Raw genomic sequence first — 20,741 nt, forward strand, 5'->3', positions numbered from 1 at the left:
TATTGCTCTGTGTTCAGCGACCGCTAGCATCCCTGAGGCTTCCTGTACAATTTCATGTGACCTTTAGTTAGATCTCATATCTGCTAGGGAACCACTTTTTAAAATTTTTCTCTGGGGTTGCATCTGAATAAAGACTTAGCTATAATTAAACAGGAGTTACAGGGGAAAGAGGATATAGGCATGCTAATGAGATTTTTAAAGAAATGCTTTGGGATTTATCAATTTAGTAGTTAAATTATTGATGAGAAAGATTTCACTAATCAAAATCAGATTTAAGTGTGTTTTCAAAGTTCAATTATGTTCAGTCAATTTGCTTTTTAATTAAAAATAAATAAATGATCTTAGACTTCTTTGGTCTATTTATACGGAAACCAATTATTAATAAAATGTAATCACTATGGCTTTCTAAAGGTGGAGATCTTTGGTATGTTGCCTTTCTTTGTATAAAAAAATAATAAACATGGCACTAAAAGAGGGCAGGCCATTTTCACTGTAAAGTGAGTCTCACTAACGCATGTATAGAGATGTTATTAGCAGATATTTCAGAAAAATCTTTCAAAAAATCCTTATCATTACACAAAAATGATCAAAATAGATTATTTAATATTTAACATGTCTTTTATAATTTATCTTTTCATTTTATTATTTATATTTAATCCCATTTAGTAAGCATTTATTTTTGTATTTTAACACTTCCAATTACACTGAGTGCTCACTGGGTGATGCATTTTGTATAGTTCTATTTATTTAAAATGGTTGAAGTTTAAACTTTCTATAGTTAGTTGACTATTTTTCTGAGTGAAAATGTCCATGTATAGGGCATCCATTTACTAATAAAGAGGTTTTTTTTTTTTTTTTTTTCTGGTGGCTTTATATAATTTACCTGTGCTCTCCAGACACTTCTATTTCTTTAAACATAAAATAGAGATAATGTTATTAGGCTACATGGCTACTGAATCATTAGAATTAAATGAAATAATGTTTAGGTAACACTGTTGTCCTATTTTTGTGAAACTTTCTTCTATTCAGTTTCTAATTTCAACCTGTGTTTCATTTATTTTAAATTACCAAACTTTAGGACTCTGCTTTTGTTTCCACTCCACTAAAATCGGTCTTTCTGTTAACTTACCATCCTACTTGCTCTTTATCTTAAAAATCTTGTTTAATAATCTCAGTATTATAAAGATTAGCCTGTCTTTCAATGATTGGAAACTTTTTTTTTTAAGATTTTAATTTTTTTATCTGACAGAAAGAGAAAGAACACAAGCAGGGGGAGTGGCAGAGGGAGAGGGAGAGAGAAAAGCAGGCCCTCTATTGAACAGAGAGGCCACTGTGGGACTCAATCCCAGAACCCAGCGATCATGACCTGAGCCAAAGGCAGACACTTAACCAACTCAGCCACCCAGGTGCCCCAATGATTGAGAATTTTTAAAATAGAGCATGCCTCCTTAATACACGTGTGTGGTTGTTTGTTTATTTATTAAACAAAAAGGTGAATCACTCTAAATAATAGGCTTCATTATTTTATTTTATTTTCAAGATTTATTTATTTATTGTGGAAAGAGAAAGACTACAAGCAGGGAGTGGGGACAGAGGTAGTGGGAGAGAGAATCTCAAGGAGACTCCCCACTGATCATGGAACCAGTCATCAGGCTTGATCCCTCAATCAAGAGTTGGACACTTTACTGATTGACCCACCTAGGCATCCCTAAGCTTCATTATTTTTCTTTAAAACTTTACTTTGTTAAATTAAAATCGGATTCTCATTCCAGTTTCTTTAAATACTTATTTGAATATTTCTCAGTGCTAAAAAGATAAAATATAAATATTAAATGGAAAAATCATGTCAGTGATTGTTCATATTTTATCTTGAGTCACTCTCAAATTACATTCACTAAGATTTATTTTGGTTGAAATTTCACAAGAATTCATTTTTTTCTTTTAGTTTTGTTGAAAACTTCATATATATTTCTTGTTATAAATCAGCTGTTCTTTCAAACTAATCACAACGTCTTGCATTTTTATATTTTTTACAGATGGTTTTAGTAAACTACTGATAGTTTTTCAAAGATTTTTTAAACTAGTTAGGAACTTCTACTTCAAAGCTTTTATCTGATTTTTAAGTGTGCATATATAATTTTTTAAATGGGGTGATGCACACATGTCATTACCAACAATCAAGTAGCACAACAAAGGAAACATTTCCAAATACCTGTTTTTTAAACGCCACGTGGCACAAATTTCTTTCCAAGAGCATTTACCTTCTTTCTGTTTGTTAAAATGTTCCATTCTTCTTGGATATACAGATTAAATTGTACTTTTTTCAAGAACTGGTGGACAGTATATACTGTTGATAATGACTACCTTGTTAGTATCTATCACAATAATAATGATACGCCAATACATTTGGATATCCTTTGTTTTTTTTTTAATAAAGAAGAAACATAATCTATCTTTAAGTTCTATAACCCATCTACTTTCTCTACTGGATAATTGTAGTTGTCTATGTGGGGAAAAAGTAGTTTCTTAGTTAATCCTTATCTTTCAACAAATTACTATAAAGATTTAACTATATTTTAAAGGTGTTGACTTTATATAATTAGCACACCAATGACATTTTGCAACTCTTGCAGTGAATTCTTTGTGAAATAACTGATCTATGAATAATACAATAAATGAATTTCAAATATAGTATCCTTACTAGATATAGTGGACATAAATCGTATTTCAAATAGTGTTCTAGATAATAGTTTTCTAAATTTTTTGAACAACTTCATTTTATATCTGATTAAGTTGTAATCATTTTCACCTGAACATTCAAATGACTGTCAATGCTGTCATTTTCCTGTTAGGAATGCTTGTATAATTGGTCTTATCAGTCTGTATTCTAGGAGGAGGAATAGGAAGCTTTTAAGATGGTTTTCAATTTTGTGACTGTTAATTTGGTTAAAGTTAAATAGAATAATTTGCAAACTTCTTAAGTGGGAACACATAAACTGCTATAAATTGCCATGCATGCAATGAAAGTGAATGGTGAGGTTTTAAGTGCTTGTCTGCTGTAAGACTAAAATTTTTTTCAGCATATATAACTTATTTTATAATGTGTAGCCATTTGATACATGGAATAAAAAAAGAGACGACAGTTATGGTCCATATATCTAATATTAGCACGGCTTAATTTCTTTCCTTTGGTAAAGATGATTATAAATAGCAGTTCCAATTATTTTCCCTGCTTCCCACTGAATCATATGTAACTATTCCCTTATGCATTCCCTTCTCTTTGAAGGCCACAAAGATAGAAGAGAGATTTGGGCGAATTTTGAGATTAAGGGTCATTTTCTCAAAATACAATAAAATAGCCTTTGCTAGGGACCACTGAAGTACTTAAAAAAAAAAAAAAGACAAACCATAGTTTGAAAAGTATTATTGATTGCACTTTGGTTTTTTTACTTGCCTATATAAATACACACAGAGCACTTGTTGTCAACACAAAGAAAATCCCATGAGGTAGTGGTTGTGTATTTATGTAGCACACAGCATAATGTGGGTGCTTGATGAATGTTGGATAATGGTCACAATAACTATTAATTTAATTATACATTCTCTGAAATAATACCATCTTAACCCACCTTCTTTTCAAATACTGTTGTCAATCTCTTGGGAGAGGAAAGAAAATAATCTGCAGAAGTTTTTCTTTTATTTAAGTTTGAAGGGAAATGACAACTGGATGTTCAAGGTTTTTGATAATGATCTATATTTATTATAGTTGTAATACCATTTTAATAATGTTGAGGAAAGGGACACCTGGATGGTACAGTTGGTTAAGCTTCTGGTTTCTGCTCAGGTCCTGATCTCATGGTCGTGAGATCCAGCCCTCTGTCAGGCTCCTCACTTGGCAGGGAGTCTACCCAAGATTCTCTCTCCCTCTCTCTCTGCCCTTCCTGCCTGTGTTCTCTCTAAAATAAATAAATAATTTAAAAAAATAATGTTGAGGAAAGAATAAAACTAAAGGTTGTCTTTTATAGTGGGCATACACTTCTAGGAATCTTTGAAGACCCCAAGATTTGTATTATGAGAAAAGGGAATCAAATTTTCTAAAAGAACACTCTAATATAAATAATACTGCATATTTATGGTTTTTAAGTTTACATGTAAAAATTGCTCTTGGTGTAAGGGCAGCTTACTGATTTCATCATTTCTTTATAACTCACTGCAGTGTCCAGCTCATGGGCGCCTGGACACAATAAGAGTTATACTACATTCCCATGAACACACATTGTTTTTACTTGATATTACGATCTTTTATTACTTTTTGTTTGGGTATCCTGGTATGGAACTGATAAAGGGAGCTAACATTTTGTTATATTCATTGTGTATTTATGCCTTCATTATCTTAGCTTGAGTATATTATTTCCTTTGTGTATACAGTATAATCCCATTAGGAGTTCTTGTTCATCTCCATACAACTAGAGTACACGCCTACTCTCTGTAGGCATAGTTACTGTCTACAGAATCTGGTTATAATTTTTATCTACTGATGGGGCCATCTTTAAAAGAAATTTTGAGTAGCCTTTATCATATTATTTCCAATGAAGAAACAAAGGCATTTTTAAAACTTTTCTGGACAATAGAATATGGTTGACATAATCTTTTAATGGCAAAGATTCGATTATCATCAATTATAAATGTAGGGTATATATTTATTCAGCCAGTTTATATATATATATATATAATTAATATATTATAATTATTAGTTATATATATAATATATAATATAATATATAATTATAATATAATTAGTTATATATAATATATAATTATAATATAATAATATTATATATATAATGATGATAATAATAAAGTTCAGCGTACTTTATAAGACAATACAAAAAAAGGAAAGTAGAACAGTTTCTGGGACATGATAATACACAAAAATTGTTATTATTTTAATGGCCTATTTATATTCACATCTTTTAAAATTCTAAACAATTATATACAGCACGTTGGAGAGATAATTGTATCAGTTTTAACTAATGAAATTTAGTTTTATTAATTTTTTTTATTGGGGGGCCACAGAGGGAGAGAGAGAATCTTAAGAACAGGGCTCCATCTCACAACCCTGAGATCATGACCCGAATTGAAATCAAGAGTCAGATGCTTAACCAACTGAGCCACCTAGGTACCCCTAAAATTGAGTCTTAGACACTAAATTACTTAAATTAGTTCTGAACATATTGCATGAGTGTCAGAGTATTTTCATTTTAAAGTAATATTCCAAAATGTGAAACTATACTTCTTTTAATTTGCTTTTTTGCAAACACAATTTCTTTCTAAATTTAAAAGAAGGATGGATATTATGACAAATTGTGGTTTAAGAAAGTGTGCTAACTACTGAATATTAATATGCTAATTTTTTTACTATTCTTTGAGCTAGTTGTATCATTTCTTTGTTACTTTCATTTAGTGCAAATTTGTGTTGAATTTATATAATTCCATGATTATACTTTATGATACTTCTTTCAGTATTTTTGGCATAGAATTGAAAGATAATATTTTGGTTCATACATTAGACTTTTTTATTTTTATCCTCATTATCTTTACTATTATTTTTATGATGGGGAATATGGGCTTTGAACAAATGAATGTAAGAGAGAATGAATTCAATTGAATAACACTCTGAAGAATTTGGTTTGGACATTTAGAAAAGCAGTACCAGTTAATTAAAGAAGATACATAGGTATTTAAGAAAATTTAAGGGGAAATATATCATTGTAAGATAACTGCAAACATAATGATATAGAGGAGAGAAAATTGTCATGAGTCTTAGTTGGAGTTCAGATGAAGGATAAGTTGGTATGATTACACACCAAGAAGTGACATCTGAGGATAGTTTACAAGGCGAGATGGAAGGAAGGTTGATTACATGAGAAACAGTGAGATAAACTTTTTTAAAATAAAGATTTTATTTACTTATTCATGAGGGATATACAGAGAGAGGCAGAGACATAGGCAGAGGGAGAAACAGGCTCCCTGGAGGGAGGTCCATGTGGTATTCGATCCCAGGACCCAGGGATCACTACCTAAGTCAAAGGCAGATGCTCAACCACTGAGCCACCCAAGCACCCTGAGATGATAGACCTTTAGAACTGTACATGCCAAAATAATAAAAGGTCAAAGTTGTATAGTGCTTCACATTCCCACGTACTTTAAAAATTGAATCCAATATTTGGAGTTAGTTAGGGAAACATTAGGAATTATTCTCCCCATTTTATAACTGAGAAAAGTGAGGTTCATAGAGGGTGAGATTTTTCAAGATCACACTGCTTATATTGTCATAGCTGAAATGAAAATCTAGACTTTCAGGACTAAAGCAGTGTTCTTTTCAGCATGCCCCACTGCCTCCTTAAAAAACAAAATCTCTTGTCTTTGTGTCCAAATTGGGGTGTCAGTGGGAGTCTGGACTCCTGGTCATTTTATAATCTCTGGGGTGTGGAATAAGGCAGGGGCTGATATGAAGAAAATCAAGGAAATTAATGGCCAATTTTCTCAGGATGGCATACTGCAAACAACTTCTTAAAGTAGATTAATGTATATAATTTATACTTATACTGAAAACTTTGAGAAAGAAGGAAAATAACAAGCTTTTATAGCCTTAGCAATTTTTATTCCTTTCTACTTCTCTTCCTCATATGTCATCTTACCTCAGAAATCAATAAAAAGGATTCTCTTTTAAATCCATTTATGTTCAGATTCAACTCTGAATTCAACAAGTGCTTCAAAAAGACAAACTAACCTAGTTTTCTAGACCCCATGAATTTTCTCTGCTGGATATAGATGCCATTTTAGATTCTTGTATGTCCCAAAGCTTATTTCAGAACATAGTTTCTCTTTTTAATACAATCTCCATCTTTCTTCTCTTATCCTTGCTGACATTTCATTTCAATCAGGGTTGAGACCTCATCTTCAATCTTTTTGAACCAACTTTTGATGGATATAGGTGGTTTGTTAACAGCAGCAGCACCTATTAGGAACAGTGGTGTCTGTCAGTCTTTGATTTTCCCCCTACAGGTCATTGTTTATCTTATTTCTGTCTACTTTAGAGACTTCAGTGCATTTTAGAAATATATTTAAAAGCCAATTTACCATTTTGAAAAGTGATAGTTTTCTTTCTTTGTTGTTGTTTTTGTAATATTCAAGGACATAGTGTTGTATTTTGATGGAAGTTGTTCTGCTTTATTATCTGCTAAAATCATCAGAGAAATGAAAAAGAATGTTCCCAGTGTGTAAGCTATACCCTGGAAGTGTGTTAATATTTTTGGAAGTTGCATTATTCTTTAAATCCAATAATGAGACTTCTGATAAGTAAATGCTTTAAAAAAGTATTTTTAAGGAAAGAATTATATTAAAATGACACCATTCAATATGTCCTACTGTTTCTGACATTATGACTAAATAAATTAATGAATTGTAACCTTTTCTTAATTATGAAATTTATTAGCTGAAGCCCTCATTTAATGACAGATGTTAATTTCTTATTTCTAGAGGATATAAGGAAATCACAAATCTCAAGAATTTAAGAACAAATTTCAGAGTCATTTGCTATGGAAATTAGAGTGCACAGACAAGATATAATCTCATAATAAAGGTTGGACTAGTTAAAGCGTGAAGAATAAATCCTAGATTGAAAGACCATAAACTATGGACACGGTCTGGGGCTTATATGTCTTTGCTTGAAAATTACAATTTAAACAGGATAAGAAGACCAAAAAGGCAAAAGCTTAGAGATTTTTTTTGTTGATGGCAGTGGAGGTGTATATTTTTGTGGGTGGTAAAATGATGAGATTGACTGGATTAGAGCAGATGGTATCTCCTGAGTCATAGTTTAAAAGATTGCTCAGAGGTTGGTGGAATCTCATTAATGTGAAAGATAAGCATTATAGTTTGCTCATCAGCCAATGTGAAACCTGAGTTTTTATTATTATTTTTCATATACTCACTAAATGTCGAAATCCAGTTGAATACTGTAGCATCCAGAATAGGGAACTAAAGGAGTATGAAATGAAAGAAAGTAAAATAACTAGAAATAAAAGTTTTTTTGTTTCAGAAATTTTCTTTTCTTTATTTTTTTTAAGATTTTATTTATTTATTCATGAAAAACAAACAGAGAGAGAGACAGAGACATACGCAGAGGGAGAAGCAGGCTCCCTGCAAGGAGCCCAATGCAGGACTCTATCCCAGACCCTGGGATTATGCTCTGAGTCAAGGGCAGACCCTCAACTACTGAGCTACCCAGCCATCCCTAGAATTTTTATTTTAGAATTGTTTCCTACCTATCCTCTGAATCATATAATATTTGCTAAGAAATATTTATAGTTCTGAAATAATATACCACGACAATTTCAAAATATTAACTTAAAAATAAGGAAATAATGAAATTACAGGTTAAATGAAGAAAACTATATATTTTCATAAAAAGATGATTTCAAAAACCTTAAGTAAAGCCCGCCTTGAGAAAAGTGATATATGTTAAGAAAAGATCTATTAGCACTGAATTATGCTGAACCAAATAAATGAAATAAAAAATATGTAAGAAATACTACTTAAAATACCAAAGAGGAACTTGGAACACATGAAGGCAAAAATATATGTAAACTTATCAAAAGATTGTGTTGTACGTGTATAAAAATAGATCAGTAAAATGAAAGAAGTGCAGACTCCAGACTGTGAATCTATATATCAGTTTTATAAATATAATGATAAGAATGCTATTACAGGTTAGTGGCTAAAGGTGAATTACTGAACAGTAATTCCAAATAAAATGTATCTACATGAAATATAATCAAATAATATCATTATTTCACAATAGCAAGTAGAATTAAATTTAGATGAATTAAAGAGAAACACGTAACATAGGGATTCATACAAAAACTAGAAAACCTATGTTAATCAGATAAACACTAAGGAGAAAAAAACACAAAAGAGGACACGAGGAAGTTTGACTTTATAAATCATGTAGTTCATGTACCGGCAAATACCACAATTGAAATTATATAAATATTTTAAATGCACAGTATTTATGAGGGGTTATTATCACAACATATAACAATATATAAATACAAAAAGAAAATGATCACGGTAATATGAATTTTTAGAAATTAGAAATAGTTGCATTAAAGAAGTCAGGAATACTAGTAATATGCAAAATTTTAACACTAACATAGGAAGACTTTTGTATATTAGTAGGCATAGGAAATATAAATTAAATTAGTGGCAAATGTCAATTTTCTGTCTGTCAAGATGACAAAGAATAAAATCAGTTCTATCTTTTGTTGATGTTAGCTCCTTAAAACTCACTCTTTCAGTGGTAGCAGGTGATGGTATAGATTGGTCCACACTCCTAGTGATGAATTTGACAGCATGTAACAAAACTTCTAAAATACTCATATGTTTTGAGCCCTGGTTCCATTTATAATTTTTATTTTTTTTTAATTTTTTAAAATTTTATTATTATTTTTTAAGATTTTATTTATTAATTCATGAGAGACACATACAGAGAGAGAGGCAGAGACACAGGCAGAGGGGGGAAGCAGACTCCATGCAGGGACTCCAGGATCACGCCCTGGGCCGAAGGCAGGCACCAAACCACTGAACCATCCAGGGATCCCCTCATTTATAATTTTTAAGGAAATAATGTTAGGTTTGTAAATATTCTTTATGAATAGGATGTTCACCACAACATTATTTATTATAATGAAAAATTGGAAATAAGCCATCTGCTCAATAATAGAAGACTACTTAAACTATTATGAACTCCTAATTTTAGATATGCTTCCATTATGTAAAATGATGTAGATAATTATTTACATACTTGGAGAATGTTTACAGGACATTTGTCTTAGTCTGTTTGGACTTTTATAATGAAATACCATAAATGGGGTGGTTGATCAATAATAGAAATGTATTTCTCACAGTTCTGGAGGCTAAAAGTCCAAGTTCAGGGTACCAGCATTGTCTGGTGAGGATCCTCCTCCAAGTCATAGGCTGTTCGCGTCCTAACATGGTAGAAGGAAGCTTTTTATAAGAGCACTAAACCCATTCATGGGGGCTCCACTCTCAGACCTAGAGGTAAGCAGAAAGAGTTAGATGTAACCAGAAAAAGAGAGAGAAGTCATTTAGACCCCCAGCTACTTTCTGTGATCCAATACCTTACCAGCTCTACTTGCCCTAGCACACTTCTTATGGAACTTCCTAGGAGGTATCAGAGTATATAAATGCAAAAGAATTTTAAGGGATAAAGGGAATGCAAACACTAACTGTCAATACCAGGCCAGGAACTAGCCTAACCCTAATACAGGTGATGAATCAATAGTAAAACTCCCAGTGCAGTTTCAAAAACAAGCAAGGCCCTGCATTCCTTTTTTAAGATAAGCAGCCCAAGATCTCATCCAGTTGATACTGGCTCTAGGAGCCTGCTACTAGTCTCTTCATGTCCCACAGCTACCTCTAGTTCATTGTAAGGTTAAAAGTCTCCACCCTAGAAGGAGCATAAGCTTCATTAACGTAACATAGGATGTCTGTACAGGCATTTTTCTAAGTTGGCCCTGGGGCAATCTTATGCCCTCCCCACCTCCTTTACTTGTATGGGATGACAAAATTCCCTGTTCTGAATATTCATCCTAATCCTAAATAAAAGAAACCCACTCCTTGCTACTTGGAAAGTCATAGTTTTGGAAATTGTTCCCTGTGAGTTTATTTGCTGCAAATAGTTTCTTTTGTGTGGCAACTCCACCTGATGCAGACTCTATCTGTAACTTGCCAAGAGCGAACTCAGAGTAGTTCTGTTACATAGGCACCTTCCAAAAGCTCTACCTCCTGATAACATCGTATTGTGCTTTAAGATTCAAACACATGAATTTGGGAGGCACACAAACATTCACACCATTGCAACATTGTTAAGCTAAAGATAGTTTATAAATTATAATGTACATGATTATATCCAAGTTTAAGTTTTAAGGAAAAAAACTAGAAGGGATATCCCAAAATATTAACAGTTGTTACTTCTGAGAAATAATTAGAATACTCCATGTGATGCCCTACTTAAAACTAGGAGATGTTAATAAGCATCATTTTAAAATTTTGGTTGAACTGTTTGATCAAATACAGCTAAATATATTTTTATATAGTTTTTCATAAATTCTAATTTTATCATTTTGAAGATAAATTTTGAATCACTCGTTCTGTAATTTAGTAATTTATCCTTTCATTCAATCTGCCATATTTACTATTTCTTAAATGGCAGGCAATATCGTAGATACTGGAGATGCATAGCGAAGAGGAAAACAGGAAATGTTTTGTTCAGTGATTTTACAAATAATTAGGATACCACGGTGAGTAAGACAATGTAACTACTCTCAAGAAGATGGCATCAAATATTTTTTTCAGGTAGCTACTCAGGTATTAGTAGAGCTTTAACTTTTGCTTGAGTTTTGGAAAACATTTCCAAAGTAGATTTGGCACAATTCTAGTTTAAAATATTTTAATACGTATCATGAAAAGAAAGAAAGGAAAAGAAAGAAAGAAAGCACTGAAAAGAAAAGGAAAGAAGAAATATTGGTGCTTACATAGGTTCCATAAGCGAGGAAACAATTGTTTTCTTGCAAGAAATTAGCACTTTAATATGCTAATTTATGTCATCAGACTTAAGAGGGATATATTTTGTAGAATTTCCCAACCTTCCAGAACCTTGGAACTCCATTTTGATAAAAAATCTTCCATATCTAGTGTTCTGTGTCCTACACTGTAGAAAATACTTATTTAGAAATTATTTGTTTGAATGGAAAGTCTGCCATTTACTATGAAAGAGTTTCAATACCTCTAATTAAACAAATACAGGAATATCAATCAAAAAGACATTATTGCTCAAATCCTTTTCTAATATTGCCGTTGGAGAAAAAAGAAACCTCTCTAAGGCAGAAACTGATGAATACCAAAAATATTTCCATTTACAAAACTGAAAATACATTATTATTTTTAAATACTTTGTTGCTTATAATTCAATTCTAAAGACAGTGAAAAAAAGGTTTTTAAGGGAATTTGAATGCTGAATATGAAATGTTATTTGGCTTCTTGTATTTTTGCAATAAACTAATAAAAAATTAAAATTTTAAGACAACTAATAACCTATTCATAATAGGAATCTATAGGAAGAACAATGAAGGGGAATTGACTTCCATTTATCAATATACACATTCAGAAACGATGGTATGTGAAGTGGAAGTAGCGGAATTAATTACTGGAGGAGAGAGAGTCCAGATACTGTTGTGTGAATTAATAGAAAATTTTATGTACCAAATTGTGGTATTTTAAATCAGAGGAAAAGAATTGAGTATTTTACTATTATATTGGTATGATTGACTACCTATTGGCATTTTATACTAAAAATATCAACCTTTCTCATAGTATAAGAATACACAAATTCCAGATAATTTAAAATTTGAAAATTTAAGCTTAATACAACTAAAAATACCAAATAAAATACTTATACATTATTGGAGTGCAGAAGACATTTTTTACCAAACTAGTTCTGGGAGAAATATACTAATATTATTTAGATTTTTTGTATGTTTTTGTAGGTTTGAAACTTTTAACATGAACAACGTTAAAAATAGTAGGCATTAGATTTACAATAAATACAGTCCTTAATGTGTATAAACAAAACAATAAATATAGTACTTATAACATGTGTACAAAGGTGAGTATATAGAATGCATAAACTACTTCCACAAGCTAATAAAATAATAATTACAGTAAACATGGATAAAAGATATGAGCAGGCAATTCAAAGAGGAAATAAAAATAGTCCAAATAATTATGATAATACATCTAACCTTAAAACTATCTGTGAAAAGGTAAATTAATCACAACAGTAAAATATTAAAACATTTCAATACATATGGAAATGGTTAGCAAAGGACATATTCAAAGAGTGCAGGTAGATGTATAAATTATTATAGATTTCCAAAGGGCAAGTTATTAATATGTGTTAATATTTAAATTACATATTTTGATTTCTACTTCCATTTTTAATATTATATTATACAAAACCATCAGCATATGATCAAAGATATATGCACATATATTAATTGTATGCATAGTTCGAAATATTATTTATACTATTGGATATTTGGCAAGGAACCAAATATTCACCACTATGGAAATAAATAAATAATGAACATGTTAATGTGAAGAATTATATATGTGCACTTTTTAATTGGGAAACCACCGTAATATTTTATTAAATATCAAAGCAAGTCACAAAACAAGTTTGCCATATGATTCCTTATTTATACGTAGGTTTTTAATTAATGACACAAATATAAAGTATGGAAACATACATGCATAGCTATACTATCTGCCTTTGCATCTGATGACAGGAGTTCATATATATATGTGTATATATACACACATATACAGTCATATATATATAAATTAAATATATATATACACTCACATATGTATATTAGAATAGCACTTGAAAACCAGTGTGTGTATATATACATACATATAGGCATATGTATATATGCTTAAGCATATATATATATATGTATATATATATATATACATGTTGCAACAAGATTTCAAATGCTCTTCTGTATACTTAAGTACTACATGAAGTTTACATAGTGAGTTTTCATTATTTGGGTACTTTTAAATTAAAATTACAAAGGTAGGGGCTCCTGGGTGGCTCGCTGGTTAAGCATCTGACTTCGACTCAGGTTGTGATCTCTGGGTCCTCGGATAGAGCCCTGTGTTCAGCTCCCTGTTCAGTAGGATGTCTGCTTCTCTGCCTCTCTCTCTCTCCCTGACACTCCCCTTACTTGTACTCTTTGGCTCTCAGATAAATAGATAAATAAAATCTAAAAAAAATTAAATTGTAAAGGCATTTTTTGTAATTTAAAATGACCAAACATTTGTTCATATATTCCAGACTGTTGACATTAGCATATTTTTGATAACTTCAATCATATAGAACACAGACATTTTTCAACCAAATTCCCAATCTCAGCATTATATCTTTCATAAGAACTTATTTTTGTTTTACTTCCCCAAATCTCTAAATTTAATTTCAAATTGTTAATAGATGTTTCCAGGACGAACTGTAATATAGAATTAAATATTGTTTAAACACTGCCAAAGAGGAACAAAGAAACAAAATATCATTTTACTACATCACTCCAATCTATCAGGTAATTTCAGGAAGTGGGTATCAAGTTCATCAAACTGAACACTCTTATTCCGGTCAGTCACAGACTGTCCAAACACATTCTTCATATAGATAGATATAGATATAGATAGATATAGATATAGATATAGATATAGATATAGATATAGATATAGATATAGATAGATATATAGATATGGAGAATATCCATATATATATAGTTTTTTATTGTTAGGACTGTGGCAAATCAAAAAAAGAGCATAGTGCTTCATCAGGGAAGGACTTTATGCTTTCTTTCTCCCACTCTCAACACAAAATGATGGTTTATTAAAAGGCTTACTGAGGAGAGAGGAAAGGTAGAAAGCTTCCAGAAAAAAAAAAAAAAAAGTCATTTGTGTCCCAATCACATTTTGTCCTGGAGCAAAATTATGTCTTTACTTGTTTTTGGCAGATAATCAACATTACCCACTAACTTGTGTTGCTATCAGTACAGCAGGTGAGCAGATGGATAGCAGGAACAATTTGATAGATGCAGAGTTCAGGAAGAACAGGCAGCTGCTCTGAGCCATACTCACACCAGGTGAGGACTTGAGGGGAGATAACAATGACTGCACAGGGCTTGCTTTCTTGGCAAAAACTGTTATTTGGCATGGAAGAAGCAATTTCAATATGTTGGTTGATGACTCTACAATGGAGACTCACACTTATTACAGGGATGAGCTTTATCCAATAGATTTTCCAGGAGCCTTGATATATAGATTTCTCAGTAGACACATTTGCTCAGGAAATTTTCACTTCTTATGTTTGCACTAGAACTCCTCTGTTATTTTCCTTAGAGTCACTGTGACAATGTGAGGATGTAGATGATTTAAAAGGATTTTTTTTTAGTTGATAAGATTTTGGTCACCCTTAATTCTCTATCTGTGGTGCTGAGTTTCAACACCTGAGAATCAAGTTAAGTTTTATCATTGCTTTCCTGTAATCAAGTCTCAATTAGGACTGCTTTTCAGTATTATTTTCTTATATACTCTAAACAACTGTAGGAAAGCTCTAAATAAAAAATAAAATAAATAAATAAATAAATAAACTGTCCCTATTTTGTGGAGCATTTAAAAACGTAAAGGTTCATGAAAAAATATATACAAAAAGCTTTTTTCATATATAAGGCTTTCCAAAGTCAGTGTCTTGATCACAGGGACTCAGAATCTCAAAGGACTGCCCAACAATAAAAGTAAGAAATTGTTGAATAATCATAAAATTTAGAGTGTTTAAGAAAAATAAAAATAAATATATGAAATGATATGGCAGTATTCAAATTATTGTAATTTTAAAAAAGATATTTATTTATATAGAGAGAAAGAGACAGAGAGAGGGTGCATGTGAGCAGGGGGTAGGGGCAGAGGGACAGAGACAATCTCAAGCAGACTCCCTGCTGAGTATGTAACCCCCCTCAAACAGGACTCTATCTCATGACCCTGAGATCATGACCTGAACCAAAATCAAGAATCCGATGCTTAACCGCTGAGCCACCTAGGCCTTCCATCAAATTATTGTAATTTAAAAAATATTATTATATAATATATATATAGTTATTATAGTATAAAAAATTAAGCTGACTCAATATATTTATTATATTATATAAAAAATTAAACTGACTCAATCTTCTATCTACATCACTCCAATAAAATCATTCTTGTCAAGATCGCCAAACCTTCAGCTTCCCAATTCTATTGATCTATTACTCAGTCCTCTTCTTAACTTCTTACTCAAGCAATTGAGAGACTGAATCCCTCCTCTCTGAAAAGTTAACAAAAGCAGGTGGACTGCACAGGTGGAGAGAATGTTAAAACCTGTAGAAACATATGCAAGGTGATCCTTTTTCATTGTTTTTTACTCCCTCTGTTCCTTTTACAGCCTTGGCCTAAGGGTCTGATCTTGGGACTGCATGGGAGAACAATGGTGTGAGTAGCTGAAATTCTAAAAGAATCTGAACTTCTTTGCCGGAGGTACGCGTAAATATTGGCCTGCGGACAAGAGAGTATGGGGAAAATCTCAAAGAAAAGTGATCTGAAGAAGGAGATTTTCTGGTTTTAGTACATGTTCCCCCCAAAACCTTAAGACTCACCCATCTGAGCTGTGTATGTGAAGGATAGACCCTAGAGTCATAGAAAAAGGCTTCAGAACTGAACTAAGATTTAAACCATGATCCAAGTCCTTGACAAATTCCTGAGTGGAGAATGTGTTGAACAGAACCAAAGTAGCATAATAAAGCCTTGACAGCAGCCACTTCTCACAAAAGGCAAGACGGAATTTGCAATCTGAAGGTAATTGTCTGCTAAAACTGGTGAAGAAACAGAAACAAAACAAAATCAACATTTTTTACAAGATTGCAACAGGACCCAGATTCCAAGCAACTTAATATTCGAAATGTCAGGATACAGTTCAAAACTTCTTGACATACAAAGAACCAGGAAAATGTGACCAATTCTGAAATGAAAAAACAATCAACAGATGTCAATCTTCAGATGACTCAAAACCTGGAATTGCCACAAAAAGATTTAAAATAGCTATTGTAACTATGCTACATGAATTAAAGGTAAATACAAATGAAATGAATGAAAAGATATATGTTCTCAGCAAAGATATAAAAATCATAAGGAAGACAGTACAGAGGTTCCTTAAGAAATTAAAAATGGAATTACCATATCATTCAGCAACCTTCTGGGTATATAGCCAAAAGCATTGACATCAGAGACCTCAAATAAATGTTGCTCTCTGTATATTATAGCATCATTCATAATAATCAAGATGGGAAACAAACCAAATGTCCATCAACAAATGAGTGGATAAAGATAATACGGCATATACATACAAAGGAATGTTATTTAATCTTTTAAAAAAGTATATTTTGCAGTGTGAAACAACATGGATATATCTGGAGGAAATTATGCTACGTGAAATAAGCCAGTCACAGAAGAACAAATATAACATGATTCTACTCACATGAGATATCTAAATTAGTCAACCCATAGAAAGAGAAAATAAAATGATAGTTGCCAGGGGCTGAGAAAATAGAAAACGGGACCTTGCTGTTCAAGAGATAAGAAGTTTCAGTTACACAAGATGAATAAATTCTAGAAATCTGCTGTATAGTGTCGGGCCAATAGTTAACAATACTGTATATGTATTTTATTTGTTAAAAGGTAGATTTCATGTTAAATATTCTTGCCATAATTTTTTTAAAAAGAACCAACTGGAAGTAGTAGATGAAAATTACAATAGCCAAAATACAATTTACTAGATGATGAATGGAGATAATAAGGAAAGAAGCAGTGATCTTCAGTAAGTTAACAGAAATTATCCAATCAAATGAAAAAACAAAAAAAGATAAAAAAAAAAAAACTGTACAGAGCCGCAAGAACATACAGGATAATTTTTAAATGTTTAAAATTTATTCATTGGCATTCTAGGAAAAGAGATAGTGGGGCAGAAAGATATGTTTGTAGAAATAATGATGGAAAACTTCACAAATGTGGTGAAAGACATCAGCTTAAAGACTAAAGAAGTCTAATTCAAGAAGCAAATTTCAAAAAAAGGATAAATTCAAAGAAAATGATTCTTAGGCACACATTATAATCAAGCCTTGAAAACCAAAAATAAAGAAAAATATTCAAAAGCAGCTAGAGAAAAATAGACTGCATAGAGGGGAATAATGATTTGAATAACTATGGATTTCTCATCAGAAATCAAGAGACCAGGAAACAGTTGAATAGATATATTTAAGTTGATGAAAGAAAATATCTGTGAAGCTAGAATTCTGTATCCCTGTGTATATATGTGTATCTATCTATATCTGTATGTATAACATCTATGTTTTTATCTCTCTCTCTCTCTATATATATATATCATATACTTCTCTTTCAGTCCCTCAGGAATTAAGTGAAATAAATCCACTAATAAAAAATGAAGTAATTTGTTAGAAAACTTGCTCTAAAAGAAATGCTAAAGGAAGTTCTTCATGCAAGTTCTTCAAATAAGTCTGAAAAGCACAAGGCCAACATAAAGCAATAAATTGTATTTTTGGTTACTTGGGTATGTGGAGGTTGTCTATTTGGATTTTGTGGTGTGTAATTATAATAGCAATAAAATACATTAAAAACTTAGGCATAAATCTAATAAAATATATGTAAGACTTATATGCTATAAAAACAAATCACTAATGAAAAATTAAAGAAGACTTAAGTAATTGAAATATATATCATGTTTGTGGATCGGAAGATTATATATTGTTAGAATATCAATTTCACCACTTGGGTCTTTACATTCAATGTAAAACCAATCAAAATCCTATTAAGACTTTTTGTGGAGTTTTATAAGCTATTTTTAAGGTTTATATGAATACTCAATGGAAGTAGAATAGCCAAAACAATTAAAAAATAAGGCAGGAAACTTATACTACCAAATTTCAGGATGTATTTTAAAGTTATGTCTATCACAACGGTGTGTATTAATGAAGGAATATGAGATAAAAGCTACAGAATACAATTCTAGGACTAGACCTGAAGATATATAGCTAGTTGATTTTCAACAAAGGTGTTTATACAATTCAATGAATATAGGATAATCTTTTCAACAAATGATGTTGTAATAATTGGATATCCATAAACAACAACAGAAATAACAAAATCTTTCACAAAAATTAACTCAAAATGATTATAGACCTAAATCTATAAAACTACTAGAAGAAAACATATGAGGAAATTCTTATGACATTTGATGAAGTAAATATTTCTGAGATCTATTAGTAAAGTGCAATCTATTATAAAAATCTATAAATTCATTATTTATGGGAAACAATAAAGATAAAAGATTCTTAGAGAAAATAACAGAAATTGTACTTAATAAAAATTAAGATTTTTATGAGAGAATAAAAAGGTGAAAATGTTCGGGGAAACTATTTGCAAAACACATATCGGATAAAGTACTTGTATCAAGAATATGTAAAGACTTCTTCAAATCTCAGTAGTAAGAAAATCAGCAACCCTTTAAAATTAATTGGCCAAAGATGAACAGTTACCACTACAGAAAAGATATATAGATGATAAATAAACCCCACTACTGAATTAGTAGTGGATAAGATAAGCAGAATAAAACAAAACTGGATTAACTATCTCTGTGGAATACCAAAGGGTTCATTAGTTTGGGACATGTCAAGATATTTCCTGTGCATAATGCTTTTGGTTTACTATTAGACTTTGGTAGAGATTTAATGTTTAACATCAAGTTGGGATGCTACATTAGCATACGAACTGGGCTGCCCATAATGAATGTAGTGTTATCGTACCCTTCAAGCCATGGCGCTGGAAATGCACCTAAACTCTCCATCATCAAGTATAAGAGCTGTATCTAAGATTGTTATTGAAAGCACATGGGAATTTCAGGAACAACTGACTTTGACTCCCATGCCTCCTAGTTCTGCTACTTTGTTCATTCTCTATGGCTAAAATTTCTCAAAGAGATCTCTATAAAACCACTGATGGAGTGAGGAAAAATGAAACAAAAATGAGTCCCAGAAAACAGATCATTCTGCACAATATACTAGCACTATCTGAAAGTGGCACAACAGCACTACAGCATCACTCATGGAAGGACCCGAAGAATAGTGGCTAAGGATTTAAGAGAAATGAGATTGAAATTGCTAAGAAGATCTGAGGAAAAAATATGTGAATAGGCCTCAGAATTGGAACAAGGTGTCAAAATATTTCTTTTCAATGTGAATATTCACCAAACAGCAACTACTATAGAGAGAGATTCTCAGTAATTTGTTAGACAAGATGACCTATTTTTTGGACGTCTGCCAGACTGCTTTCCCACACATTCCTTAAGTGTGAGCTCCTTAGCATGGGGTTTTGCCTACTAATTTTGATCTGGCTAGCCAGTGAAGAAATGATACTTCTGGAGAATATGCCAGCCACCACAAGAGAGGATGTTTACTATAGCCTGAAACTTTCATGGCAGGAGCAATGATTTCTCCTTCTAAGGACATTCAGTTTGGATATGGATTTCGCATCACAATCTGGAATGCTTATCCCAATGCACCATAGGTGCACTTATAGGTAACATCCAGTATCACAGAACATACATAGCATATCCTCTGATCAGGGAATTCACCAAAAGTGAGTGAACTTTGGCAATGTGCTTTTATCCATCAAATTTATTATTGTTATAATATCTATTATCTGACTACTGACCTAATATAACAATGAGATGGCTATCAGAGACTCAGTTAAGATGCTGGCTGTGTGACAGCATCTATCAAGTGGAGTATTTTCTTTCAAGTTGTAAAATGTTCTGAATTCATGATCAGCATATCATATTTCTCTCATAGCAGCATACTTAAGTCCAGGAGTCAAGGCGTGGAAATGGAAGGGACTTTGTCACTGTAAATGTAATAATTCACCGCAAAATGTTTGCTTCCCATCCCTGCAAATTCAGGCTTTTCTGGTTCCCAAAGGAGGAT

The 20,741-nt window shown here is 31.8% G+C and overlaps 1 long non-coding RNA gene across 1 annotated transcript in view; it reads left to right on the forward strand.

Moving 5' to 3' along the window:
• The window catches only part of LOC119865200, a 44,307-nt gene that overhangs the window by 23,195 nt on the left and 371 nt on the right, over positions 1-20,741 (forward strand). The window contains exon 2 of the long non-coding RNA XR_005376360.1: positions 16,136-16,227. This is a non-coding gene — a long non-coding RNA (uncharacterized LOC119865200). The remainder of the gene's footprint in view (positions 1-16,135; positions 16,228-20,741) is intronic.

The sequence above is a fragment of the Canis lupus genome, chromosome 22, assembly GCF_011100685.1.
Source record: "Canis lupus familiaris isolate Mischka breed German Shepherd chromosome 22, alternate assembly UU_Cfam_GSD_1.0, whole genome shotgun sequence".
In the NCBI taxonomy this organism is placed as follows: Eukaryota; Metazoa; Chordata; class Mammalia; order Carnivora; family Canidae; genus Canis; species Canis lupus.